The sequence below is a fragment of the Gymnogyps californianus genome, chromosome 6 (genome assembly GCF_018139145.2).
Source record: "Gymnogyps californianus isolate 813 chromosome 6, ASM1813914v2, whole genome shotgun sequence".
NCBI classification, from domain to species: domain Eukaryota; kingdom Metazoa; phylum Chordata; class Aves; order Accipitriformes; family Cathartidae; genus Gymnogyps; species Gymnogyps californianus.
In genome coordinates, this window is record NC_059476.1 from 23,517,677 (window position 1) to 23,531,424 (window position 13,748).

General features: G+C 45.3%; 1 protein-coding gene across 1 annotated transcript in view; it reads right to left on the reverse strand.

Moving 5' to 3' along the window:
- The window catches only part of SORBS1 (sorbin and SH3 domain containing 1), a 119,706-nt gene that overhangs the window by 86,360 nt on the left and 19,598 nt on the right, over positions 1-13,748 (reverse strand). Inside the window, exon 2 of the mRNA XM_050899426.1 lies at positions 5,825-5,929. The gene's annotated coding sequence lies outside the window, so the exon portion shown is untranslated. The remainder of the gene's footprint in view (positions 1-5,824; positions 5,930-13,748) is intronic.

Sequence of the window (13,748 nt, forward strand, 5' to 3'; positions counted from 1 at the left end):
GGAATTCAGGACCTGCTAAATACAACACTGCAGGGGAAAAACTTAGGGCTCAGCTATGCTTACCCAAGTCCTAAGGAAATTAATGGCAGCTACAGCACACAGTCAACAAAACATGCATCCTCACCTGCACATAAGCATCTCCAGCCCTTTGTACCTTGTACTGCCACTTACACTCAGGCAAAATGGAAGCAAAACTTGCATGCTGTGACTTGTGGCATATGTGCCAAACTGGGGCATGGGACACAAGGATTATGCTCAGTGATCACTGGATCATGTGTGGCAGGAGAACCCAGGCTCTGTTCCTCTACTACAGAAGACCATCAATGGCACTTCATATAACAAGTTTAGTTTAGGCCAGAGCCATCCTTACTAATCCAACCAGCACCTCATTCAATGAAAGGCACTGTGGGCTGTGAAGGTAACAGAATACAGCCCAATCAATATTAAAAGCTTTTGTAATGGTACTAGCTGTTTACCAGTGCTCTTAACCTTTGTGCTGTAGAGCTTAAGTTAACCTTAAGGTACAGTCAGGACAAAAATCATCTCCTATATGACACGCAATAAAGCTGATTTTTGTAAAATTCTCTCATTTTTCTTCAGACTCAAAATACTCAGATATTTAGCATAATATCAGGGCCAGCACCCGAGCTTACTGCCTCTTCCAATGACAGTGATTTGGTAGGTTGTCGAGAGTAAAAAAGGAGAGGTAGGAGTGCAGTAAAGAAGGGAACTAGCAGAAGCAGCAAAGAAAATTCAGACTGTGCTCTCTCTCCATCTCAGTATTTTCCTGCAATGCTTTTCCCTGCACCCTAATTGCTAAAGACAAGTGAATATCAAATCACGCTACCCACAGCTGATCCTCTGTTCTCCAGGAACAGAACTACAGAGCCAAAAGAAGCAACATGTCTTCCAGTAGACAAGCCTGGGCTTTCATGGAAATTAAGTGCCAGCAGTTCTGCCCAAGGTACTTGCTGTGTGTGTCATTAATAAGTAGAGATTCAGCGCAAAACACCAGGCAGAGGAGAAATTTGGATTTTCCTCTAACTTGGCCAGCTGGCTGGAACTATTAACCAGTTACATTTGTAACTATGAAAGCTAATGAGAGTGTAATTGTATCTCACAGTTCACAGCCGAAAGGCATTGCCTTTGGAAGTTAATGAGGGTTTAAGTTCCCCATTCTCGTTGATTCCTCTCCCTCAAACTGTGGCTGCCACAGAGTTTTGAAGGCCTCACTGACTTTAAATCTGTCCTCTGAGGGCAACACTTGGGTATAGGTGTATTGAGAGGAAACATGCTTGAACTTCTTCAAGGAGACGAAGACAAAAGCTGATCATCCCCCATGCCCTCCCACCACACCAACATTTCTTGTCAGAGCAAAGAAACAGCAACTGAATGACTAAGTAATGATAATGACTGCTGCTCAGTACACTGCTGGGCTCTGATTAGATTCTTCTTGGCTTCTAACCAGATTAAAAAAAAAAAAACTGGCCATTTAGAGAGGCAGGACTGGCCTATTAGCATCAGTACAGGGCTCAGTCAAGATGCTCCTGGGTCACTGTCTCTGTTCAGAAAGTCCAGACCCTTCACTGTGGTGACTTGGAATGAAGTAAACAAAGACATTGCCCATCAGGCCATGAGCTGCTCCCACGACCCTTTGTGTCAGAAGTTCCTTAGCCCAAAAAACACAGCTCAACAGGCCTTGGAGAAGATCCACCTCTGGAGGCCCAGGAGCGTTAAAGTTTTCACATCCTATACTAACTGTCCTGTACTGAACAGGCAGGAGCTATGAAACTGCAAGCAGATTGGGAAGACATTAAGGAAAACATTTGAAACACACTGTCCCTTCCAGCATCTCTGCCTCATCGACTATCCATCTGTTCCCAAAAGTTCAATGGAAAAAATGAAAACTCCATCTTCCTGCTTTCTATAAACTCACTCTCACTGTTACTGCTCTGGTTTCTGGCACAGTGCTGCACCATTTAAACATCTTTTATAGTCTAAGATGGGCAGAGCCGGTGCGGAGCTGCTGTGACCAGCTGGTCGGAGCCAAAATGACATTCTGGGCAACGCCTTCCTCTAGAAGACATCCTGCTCTGTCCCCAGGGGAAGTAGCGAAAGGAGGACTCGTTGCACCTTACAGCAGCCTGTCTGAGTAACCTTCAGCATTCACGTGAAGCAATGAATTTGGGAACTGAATAAGGCAGCAGCTATTGACCAGCGAGCCCTGGGAAACCTGGCCATCAGTGAGACCAGTAACTCTTTAGCAACCTCTGCAACAGTTCTCTGCATGCACTAAGGGCAGTTTTTCTCCTTTGCGGGAGAAACAATTAGAGAGCCTTGGACCCACTTGGTAGCGTTTTCCACACTTTGCCTCCCCCACCTATGACAGCAAAAGATATAGTCAAGATTTCCCCATTGTGTTTTCATAGACTTACTTTGTTTCCTGGTGCACTGGCTAGATATCTTTTTTCCCCCCTCTTTGCCTTTGGTCCAGCTTGTCAGGCCTGGAACTGTTTTGTCTCCACTAAGTGCCAGATGCCTGGACTAAAGGTCTGAAGTGAATAGTTGATCTGCAGCATGCATTGCAGGTCACATTAAAAACCAACACAATGCCTTAATTAGATCTTAAAAAAACAACAAATGCAAAATAGCATGCTACACAAGCACTTCCCTGCATTCCCATGAGCCTCCAACTAAAGGAAAAGAGTCATCAGACTACAGAAAAGCAAATATTTTCTCTCATATAAAAAGGTAATGTAAAAAGAGCCATTTAGAGCTCCACCTAACCTGGAATGGGGGCTAAAGAGTAAGCCATTCTCCTCCAAACTCCTATATGAGCTATCCAGGCCCTGGTACTCAATGTTATGCACTCCCTGAAGCACAGATGTGCCATGCCTTCATGTCACTTGGCAGCCAGTAGGATTGAGCAGGCATTAGGGATAAGGGAAGAAGGAAATGAGATATCATCACTTGGTTGATGACATAGGTCAGCCACAGCACAAACATGAAGCACTGCGACTCCCAGGCATGTCTCTGAGAATCAAGGCTTCTTGGAGATGCTCTTTTTCCAGATCAATGCCTGACTGTGACTTTCTGGCTGGAGGAGAACCAAGTACCACGTTCCCTTCCCTCTAAAGCAGCCAAACTGAGGGGAGGGAGCTTCCCTCCCTTTTGCAGCCAAAGCACAGGATCCTATTCAGGACTGGTGTAAAACGGCCCATCTCTAGAAGAGACCAAGTAATTGTGCCAGTTCAACAGCAGGGTCCATGTGACTTTGCTTATAAGGCAGCAGGAGGAGAATGACATAAAACTTGGCTTGATACATCCCAAAAGCTTCTCCAGCTTCCTCTCCAACAGCGTGGACTTTCATTCCTCAGAGAGGACTAGTTCATAAAAGACACAGCGCAGTCAGGCTGACAAGAGCCTCTGCATGTTCAGCATGCAAGAGGCTCATACAGTCTCGATGCATACCGGAAGGACTGTGTATCACCAAAGGAGAGAGATATAAGCAACCCTCAAGAATCACGATGTCAGTATGGATGTGACTCTGGCATTAGAGACAAACATCAGGTACAGCATTATATGGGAAAGGAGTTGAGATGATCATATGGAGCTGAAATTTGAGACCACTAGAGCATCCATGCAGACGAAAGGGATGGGGAGAAACAGGGGAGACTGCTCTCCTGATGCTTTCAGCCTTTTTAGAAACAAAGAAAGAAGTAGCCCAAAAAAGTTGTATTTGGCATTTCTGGGATGCCAGAGATTCAGTCTTCTGTAACTGCTGCTTTGACCTTTGCCTTCCTGATCACAAACAGGCTCCATATCAGAGTCATCCTAAGGTGAAAAAATGGTCTCAAGAGCTTGACATGTGAGCCTCAGCCTTGACTCTGTCTAAGACTTCTGCTTCAATGCAGAGTTGTCAAAGGCTGAGGTGCTTTTGCCTCAGGCAAGTAAGAATATCAAACCTTATCTCAGAACTGTCAAGTCTCTTTCAGTCCAGGACTTAATCTGACCAGAATCAACCAGACCAAACGGTACCTACAAAGACCCCATACCATCACCTCTAAAGAAAACAAATCAGCTTCACCAGTATTTGTAGCGGTCGTGTCTGCAGCTACCCTAAAGCTAGCCCAGTAGCCCCTTGGGGATCTGACCTTATCTTATGTCATCAACTCCATAATTCCCCCCAAACCCTGATCCCAGTCCAACAGCTCCTGTCTGCTCTAAATCCATACCAAGTCAAGTCACACATCCTGACACCCACTCAGACCTAACCCAATGGCCTCTTACAGATAACGCAATGAATCCAGCTCACTACTGCTGTGCAGGCAAGCACCAGTGCTAAACCTGGATCTGTAGCCTATTCAAGGCCAACTGCCAAACTTTGGTCCTAATCCTAAAACCTAACCCTCACTCCAATTCCACAATCCCACTACCTCCATATGTTTCTGACCTAGACTGCGGCAGAAAATATTTACTGGCACCAGCATAAACATAAACAGCAAAGAATGTCACAAATGCAGATAATAAACAAGGAACACATCTGATGGTGGCTGTGTTGGGTTTGTGTAGTGGGGGAGGAGCTACAGAGGTGGCTCCTGTGAGAAGCTGCTAGAAGCTTCCCCGGCGGCAAGTTGGACTTGCTGCTGGCCAAGGCCAAGCCCATCAGCGACAGTGGTAGCGCCTCTGTGATAGCATATTTAAGAAGGGGAAAGACTGCTGAAAAAAGGAAGAGCTGCAGCAGAGAGGAGTGGGATGTGAGAGAAACAACCATGCAGACACAGAGGTCAGTGAAGAAGGAGAGGGAGGAGGTGCGCCGGAGCAGAGATTCCCCTGCAGCCCGTAGTGAGACGGCAGGCTGTCCCCCTGCAGCCCATGGAGGTTAATGGTGGAGCAGAGATTCCCCTGCAGCCCGTGGAGGACCCCACACTGGAGCAGGTGGCTGGGCCTGGAGGAGGCCATGACTCCATGGGAAAGCCCACGCTGGAGCAGTTCGTGGAGGACTGCAGCCTGTGGAAAGGACTCGCGTTGGAGAAGCTCATGGAGTGCTGATGCCCAGGAGAGGGACCCCACACTGAAGCAGGAGAAGAGTGTGAGGAGTCCTCCTCCCGGGGAGGAAGGAGCGGCAGAAACAGCGTGTGATGAACTGACTGCAACCCCCATTCCCATCCCCCTGCGCCGCTGCGGGGGGAAGGAGGTAGAGGAATCGGGAGCAAAGCTGAGCCTAGGAAGAAGGGAGGGGTGGGGGGAAGGTGTGTTTTTAAGATACGGTTCTATTTCTCATTATCCTACTCTGATTTGATTGGTATCAAATTAAATTGATTTATTTTTCCCCAAATCAAGTCTGTTTTGCCTGTGACCCTAATTGATGAGTGATTCCCTCCCTGTCCTTGTCTCGACTCATGAGCCTTTTCGTTTATTTTCTCCTCCCCATCCCGCTGGGGGGGAGGAGCGAGCAAGTGGCTGCGTGGTGCTTTGTTGCCGGCTGGGCCTAAACCACGATTGTGGCAAAGGTGAATTTAATCCTTGCTGGGACTACTATGTTTTATCTAATGCATCCATGATACACCACAAAAATAGCACTTGGAGCTTGATCCTCTTTCAAGAACTGGAACTTTTGGTTGCTCACCTACTATAACCCCCCATATAATACAGTGGTGCTCTCACCAACATGTAGCTTTCTGCTGCACAACCCAGGTAGGCTGCTACTAGGAAGAAAAACTCCTTCACTGCAAGTGATAGAGATAGATGCGATTTTGGTGCCCCAAGTCAGGATGAGGTCTCCCACTGACGTGCTCCTTCCCCTCCCCTTCAGGCTACTCACGCCAGGCTGAAACTCTTCAGACCCAGCTTAGGAGGACAGGATCCTCTGACAGCGACTTCCACTCCGTCTCCTTTTCAGATGCAACTGCTATGTAACAGCACATACCTACAAAAGTCAAAGAGGAAGAAAATGCTATTAGTGCCACTAGTCCTGCTGTCCAACACAATTACTGAGAGGGCTGTACCAAAGCAATCAGCCATTCACAGAAATAATGTTACTTTATATGAAGCAATTCCATCTGCTTACCATGCAGGAAGCACAGTTAGTATAAACAGCAGTCTGACCAGATCTGTATCCTAACATCCCCTATGTGAGAACTGACATTTACGGTTGTCTCCAGGGAAGGCTGAAACCACATCCGTTTTCCTCCCTTTCTGCTAGAGATTCCCCCCCAAGCAACAAGGACAGCTGAATAGCACAAATACTCACGCCTCCCTACAACCTACAGTCTGTTTACTAATGTAAATCACTGCTGATTTCAGCTTAATTTAGTATACTGGTTTGCAAAATGCAGAAAGAGAAGTGAATACACATCGTATGCAGCTATCCCTGATGCATAAATAGGCTTGTCCGATACAGAGCCTGGGCTGGGAGCTAGGGGTAACAACAGCCACAAAATGTAACTCCCTGCTGCCAGGAATAAAAATCCTCAGAAGGAAGGGCATGTAGTAGACACATACTAAGAAATATACATCAGGTTGTCTTCAGACAAATTCCTTGGTTAGGGTACACAGCTCTACAGAGAGCCACAGAGCCAGAATTCACAGATGACAATTTTTTTGTGTGTGTGTGTGCATTGACGGTTACTAAATGTGACTATTTAACTCCAGTCTAATATTAAGTCGAAATGGTTAGATTTGACATTGATTTGATAGATAGCTGTGCAGCTTTATTGGTTCACTCAACAACATTAAGAGCAGCCTGGCTTTAGTGAGACGTCTTTGCAGTTTGATTTATAAGGTAAGTATTGACACCCCTCAACTTTAATCATGTCATTTATCAGGCTGAACTAGTCAGCCAGTCACGCTAAGCTTCTTCCGTACTGAGTGGAGAGAGGGGTTCTTCCAGAGGGCAACCCAGCCTCTCTCTACACTGCCTTCTTCATAATACTCTGTATTCAACAACTTCAAAAAGAACTTGAGGAAACCAACTAGCAAAGTTTCATGCCTACGCTGGGTGACTGAACAAATCCTTGTGTGTGTTTTATTCAGGCTCTGAGGCGAGTGGAGTCACGTTTCTTTCAACAAGCAATGCAAGACCAGAACCTCCAAAGGCCTGGTACAACCAGCCTGTCAGCCAGTAAGCCTCACCAGTTAGATGTCCTCAGGACAGTGCAGGTGGGGCATAAACATGACATGGAGAAAACAGAAGGTGATGCTCAGAGGTCAAAACTCTCACAGAGTATGAGGAGCCTGGGAGCCATCTCAGAATATGCTCACAGAGCTCCAATAATATGATGTTTTTACAAGCCTCAAGACTTCTTTCAAGACCCGCTAATATCCCAAACAACGAGCCTAGAAGAACCAGGCTCATTTTTCAATAAAACTAGAACAGTCCTAGGAAAACACAAGTTGAAACAAATTAGAGTATTCTGTCCAGGACAGTCTAGTAGTTTCTCCATCTCCAACAAGTAGAAAGGGATTGGTGAAAGGACACGTTTGAAAGGCTTATTGCTAGTACTGGGAAGAAAATCTCCTATAAAGTTGTCCGACTATGCACCAAGAGAGAGTTAATATTCCAGTGGCAAGGTCAAGCCCTGGTTTTGCTGCAACAGAAGAAGCTGCCCTGCTGGCATTAACAACAGTTTGTTTGCTTTCCCAACCTGCCCTGTCCTTGCGAGTTGGCAAAAGGCTGAAGCTGGCCAGAGTCCCAGCTACCAAAAGCTGCCCAAAGCAGAGAACTCACTACTCATCACAAGGACTAAGAGCTAGGTTGAGAGGGGGAGGAGGGAGTAAATGGCATGAAAAGCAACCGATAGAAACTCCTCTGGTGCTGGGAGTTGTTACAACTAAGGCTCTAACCTGGCACATAGCCAGGGAGCACAGCAAGACAGAGGAACAGAGATGCAGGCTATAGCTGGTCTGTGCCCCAATCTAGAAGAGATAGCTAAACATTTGAGCTTTCCCCTTGGAAATATGCCCTGCATTAGCTCCCAGAGGACCATAAGAAGCTATTTTTGGTGAAAAATCAATGCAAGATTCACAGAAGGATTCAGTTTGGACAAACTTTATGCCCACTGCTGTTAGTGACAGAACTTCCCTTCCAGTCAGTGGCAGCAAAATTGGAGCAGCTGACAGTGTCAGAGACAAAGGACATTGCCAAAAAGTTTTCAACATTTTTTTAATTTTAATTTTGTTAAGTCTTCAGCTGTGTTCTGGCTTTATCTGCTGTTAAGAGTTTGATTTCCACTGTAACAGAAAAGTCTGCTGAAAAAGTTTCCACTGAATAATGCAAAAGGTACTTGGACTCTTCCTGCACAAGCAGCCGGCACACTGGGCCCCTGACAGTGACTGAACGGCTCAGCGAGCTACAAAAAGCAGCATACAACCACATCAGTGCTCCCACTCGGAAACTTTGAATGAATGCAGCAACATAAGAGGTGAGTGCTGAAATCAAGCAAACTGAGGAGAAAGCAAAAAACCACCACAAAACAAAAAAAAAACTCACTACACTGCTGGTAAAGAGGTTTCCTGCAGGGTTGTTTGGTTTTTGGTTTGGTTTGTTTTTTTTTTTTTTAAAGTAGGGGTTTCTCTAACTCTAACCACTCCTTGAGTTTAGAGTGTTCAGATCCGCAGTCAAATAAATCACCGTGGCTTAGGGAAAAGTGCAGTTTGTGTAGTTCTGATGCATCAAGCTACAGCCTCAGTCTGTCCTGGTACCCAAACCTGCCATAATGGGCTTTTCAGAGTCACATGGGAAGGGAATAGCAGGAACAAGATAGGGACGAGCCTAAAGTACAAAAGTACCAAGGTCCATATTTTTACGGGTGTTTCTGGAGGCTGCTCTATTCATGCTGAGAGCTGATACAGTGGCTGATGATACTATGGTAGTGCAGAATCAAGCTATCTAGCTGCTCCTCCCTTTCTCAGATCAACAGCCAGTAACCTGGCACTTCTTAAAAGAGCTGGACACAGGCCACACTCAAACCACATCCCCATGGAGAAAGGAATGCTGCCAAAAGCAAAAAGGAGAGGTGAGAAACAGAAGAAAATTCCTTGTTGCAGACAGCGGCCAGGCATGATCCAGCAAGACAAGTCTATGTGTACACTTGTGAGCCCTGGTAATGGCACCTAGTCACAACTAACCCACTGTAGACACGGACATCAGCTCAGCACGCTGCTATTCTTGCATTAATTTTCCACACTTCACAGCCTGGTCTCACACACAACCAAGCAGACAGCACAGCTTCCAGTACCCCCATAGGCAGCAATGGAAACACTGTCCAAGTGATCTCACACCTGAACACGACAGGAGGGCAGCAGACACACACACACAGCCTTGAGCTCAAGAACTGGAGGTGCCAAGCAAAAGAAACATAGGAGTTTCACATTGTTTTCAAGGTAAAAAGAGAAATGGGCTGTCCCTGCTTGACTTCATCATGTTGTTTGTACAGCACCCTGTGCTTTGGGCACTGAGCTGCAAAATCAAAGCAAGTACAACGGCAATGAAAACATAATCAAACACATCAGTGTGGGGCCAGCTTTGCAATGGAAAAGCAAAGGGTTGGAAAGAAAAAAAAAAAAAAACAAAAAACCAAAAAACCAACCAACAGTACTCAGATCTAAAGGCCATTTAGAAAACAACAACTTTAAGCAGTTCTGTAAGATTAGCAGGATAAAAATATTATTATTTTGCCCTTGTCCACATAAGAACAGGCAGCCCCTTTTCCAAGGAGTTTAAATGGACGAGACAGATGAAGGGGAAACAGATGCATGGATGAGAAGTGATTTGACCTGATCACTTAACACCAGGATCAGTGCCAGGAACAAACTGTAGCTCCTGCTTTCCTAGCACAATGCTCTTTTCACCGGTCTATACTGCCTCTAAGGCTGGAAATCGACACCCATCTTTTGAAGGTGTTTCCATTGAAAACTGCTTGTCACCATCCCACCTGCTGGAGGTTACCATTCCCCACAGTGCTGATAGCAGAGGCGTCCATGTGAGCACTCCATAATCTGCAGAAGGCAGAATCCACCAAGTTAAACTGAAAAAACAGTGAAGATAAATTAAGCTCATCTATTTTCTTGATGCTGATCAGACAGTGCTCACATGCACTCTTCAGCTGGCAAAACTATGAGTGAAGTCAACCATCAGTACTGGCACAGCAACAAGCAGCAGTGTGGAAGGGAGGACAAGAGTCCCTGTCTTCAACCTGAGCCACTGTTTGCTAAGTTGATGCTTGTCCTTGGTCTCAGATATGGTTATGTTCTCCCACTCTGGAAGTCGTAAGACTTGTGGTTCAGATAAGAAGAGTGATCAGTGGATCTTTTAAAAATTTCTTATCTGAGCCACTCCATCTTGTGAGTTCTAGCTTTGTAAGTATCAAATACAACAAAAATGCCATCCTCAGCTAGTGCAGCAAAGATCAGATTATGGTAACATTTTTGCTAATTACAATCAATAATAATACTGAGAATCAGCCTGTTATTGATAAGCCATCTCTAATGTTGTAGGCTTTTGGATAATTTATTAGATTTTACCAAACAAACTGTTTGTATGCGATCTATATGGACTGCTTAGGGACAGATGGCCAGAGTTCAGCCTGTGTCTATGGACTGGAATGACTCACAGAATATTGCTTTGGGCCAACAGGAAGAGTGAAGACAACAGTGATGCTGTTACTAATCTACATGCCAGGCCAAATCCTGCAAAAGCATGTAATTCCCAGTGAAGTCAACAAAAGAGGCACAAGTACATTACAGGGTAGATCTTGATCTCTAAAAACTGTTTTAGATTTTTTCCAATATAAAAAAGAACTCTTCTAACTGACAGACCTTTCATCTTAGCGAGCTTATGTAAACCAGTGGCCTTCCTCACCCACTGCTCAACAAACATGACCCATATAGTATGTGATCTCCAAATGCAAATTCCTCACATGGACTACTTGGGTTCAACTCTGTTGAGAAAACACTGTCAGCACATAACAGATTAGCTCAAGGTGCCTTCTCGGAAGAAGCAACTCTTGGCTGCTGCTGAAATTCCTCTTTCAGGTTTATTCAGCCCATGCCTGAAAGTCTGCTTTTACCTGCCCAAATGAGTCAGCAAAATCCATTTCACCTCTTCTCCAATGCAGTGCAGGCAACATACCGCTTCCCAGCACAGGCAGCACACCCTGTCTGGCAGCAGTGCAAAGCACCCCTCTTTGCTCAGGTGTGGCTGTCTTTCTGGTTGGGCATACCAGCAGGCAGCATACCAGCAGCACTTTGCAGAGAAAAACTGCTCAGAAGCAGCTAATATATACCAGTAAGGAATACAATAATGCAGCCTTCCCCCCCCCCCCGCCCCAAAAATACCCACGTAGGCATGCAGGAAGCTGCAGAGAATGGTCGGTGGCAGCTCTCAGTCTAACACAGAGTTTAAGAACACATCTGCACACAAAGGGAGAAGAGAAGGGGATTTCTGCAGAGGAGGTATCCCAGTTTCTCAGTTCTTCTGCATCTCCAGCTCAAAGCTGAGGACAGGAATAAACAGAACACAAACACTGCAAAATAAAGGAACAAAGTCATAGTACATCCTCACGACAATCACGGAGAACCAAGCTTGTAGATCAACACTGATCCACTCTCAGATTTAGTCCTTAAGATGTAATTTCAGTGACGTGCAGTTGCTTTCCCCTACAATCCATTGGTTACCTCTTGAAAGGAGGGGAAAGAAAAAAAAAAAAAAAAAAGGTGTCACCAACATGTAGAGGGTGAACAGGAAGAACAACACTGCAGCGATGCCAGAACTTAGGGCACATTCTCACTTTGTCGCCATTTTCCATTAGCTAATATTGTCAGCTCTGCAAAGGTGAGATATGACTTACTCCAGAGTAATACCATCCAGATACAGAGGTTACTCTTGACTAACCCCAACCTAAGTGAGATTAGAGTCAACCCCTCCCCTTCCCACCTCTTTCATCACCTCTATATTTAACCACAGATTAACTTATTTCCTCTTTCCACATGTGAGATTAAAGTGCACCAAGTGCTGTCAGCTCAAGCAGAGCCTCAATGCATTCTCATGTAAATCACCACTCAGTACATGTATTAAAGCATGTCAAGGAGGAGAATGAGTCACACGCTTCATATTCACAAAACTAAACACTTGCTTCTCAAGAAGTAAAACCGGCAGGCAGCCCAGGCCCCAAAATAGTAAGATACACCTCCAATTCTAATCTTCCCCCATCTGTTACATAAATCTTAAAGACATAAGAAGTGCCACTATTTACCAACGTGCTTGAATGAAATGTGGGTCAGTGACCAAGGCAAAGGGTCAAACACATAGTGACTTGGCCTCCGGGCACTGTGTTGATCACACTTTTCTAGGAGGAAACAATAGCCCTTCATTCCAGGGAGAGGGGGAAAATAATGCATCAAAACCTTACTGAGGTCACACTCACCACGTTTGGTTCAAGGCTGAGAACTATATAACTGCCTAGAAAAAGGAAACCACAGCAGGGAAGGGGGAGAGAAAGAGAAGGCAGTGAATGATTTCCCCACCCTGTGCAAGATCACTCACAAACGGCTTTGTACCAAGGATGAAAATGCTGCAGTCAGAGAGAGAGAGAGGTACTCCACACGGGGAGGGGGGCAGCAGCTGCAGCTCCGGGGGATGCAGTGATCCTACCCTTGCTGAGCACTGCCGTGCTCTGACCCTGGCCATAGCCAGCACCCAGTACTCCTGTGGAAGGCAGGTGCCTTTACCTCTCGCATCCTCCCTTTGCTTCCCAAGAACACTGTGGAAGGGAGACAGTATTTTATTTCTACCTGACCTCTCTGCAAATCACTTGGAGCCCTAACGTATAAGATCTTTATCACAGCTTGAGGCAAACATTAAGTGGCTGTAAATAAAACTGGGACTTTAAATCCAGCCACATGAGTTAACTCCACGGTGAATACAATTTTTCACAGCTAACAACTATGGTAATGAATTTTACCTCAATGAACACGGAAAGGGTGAAGCATGCAAAATTCAGAACAGGAGTAAGTTTCTTGCCGTAGATTTTATATCAATAATCCTTTAAAGTACAAGCACTTATTTTCCTCATCTCCCTAATGCTAAAATCTCTCTTGTTCTAACACTTCAAGGGACGAGGCCCCCTTAATTTTCAGTGGCTGCAATAACGGGCCTCAGTATTTCTGCCAAGAATAATAGAAAATCAATGCGGACAGCGAGCAGGGAAACACGCAGAAGAGCCACTGGCATTTGCTTCAGCAGAACAGCTGGAATAAGTTGTCAATTCCCCTTACTGTATCCTCCAACTGCACTGCCTGGCAAAGGGGGCTATTAAAGGAAAGAAAATGCTTACGACAAGCTTATGACACATCTCAAAAGCAATCACTGTGTCTCCATTATTCGAGAAACTCCAGAATGACAAACAGATGGAAATGAGAAAAGGAACAGTGGAATGACATAAAGAGGGTTCGGCTGTAGATTGCAGGAGCAATGGGGCATGTCAGGCAGATGTACCGTTGCCAGAGCAGAATCTGTCTGATCTAACACAGAGACTGCATTGCCTGCAAATGAAATCACAACATGCTGGACAGACACAACTGTTACAATTTGGTGCTGCCATGCATATACCAAAAGAGAGATGATCATACACTGAAATATAGAGAACAAAGGGTAAAGTGGCTGAATTGTCTCATGAAAAGAAAGATCTACTCTGCAGAGATCAATAACCACTAAGGTGGTGGTGATTCTCTTTCAGCTCAGGCATTCC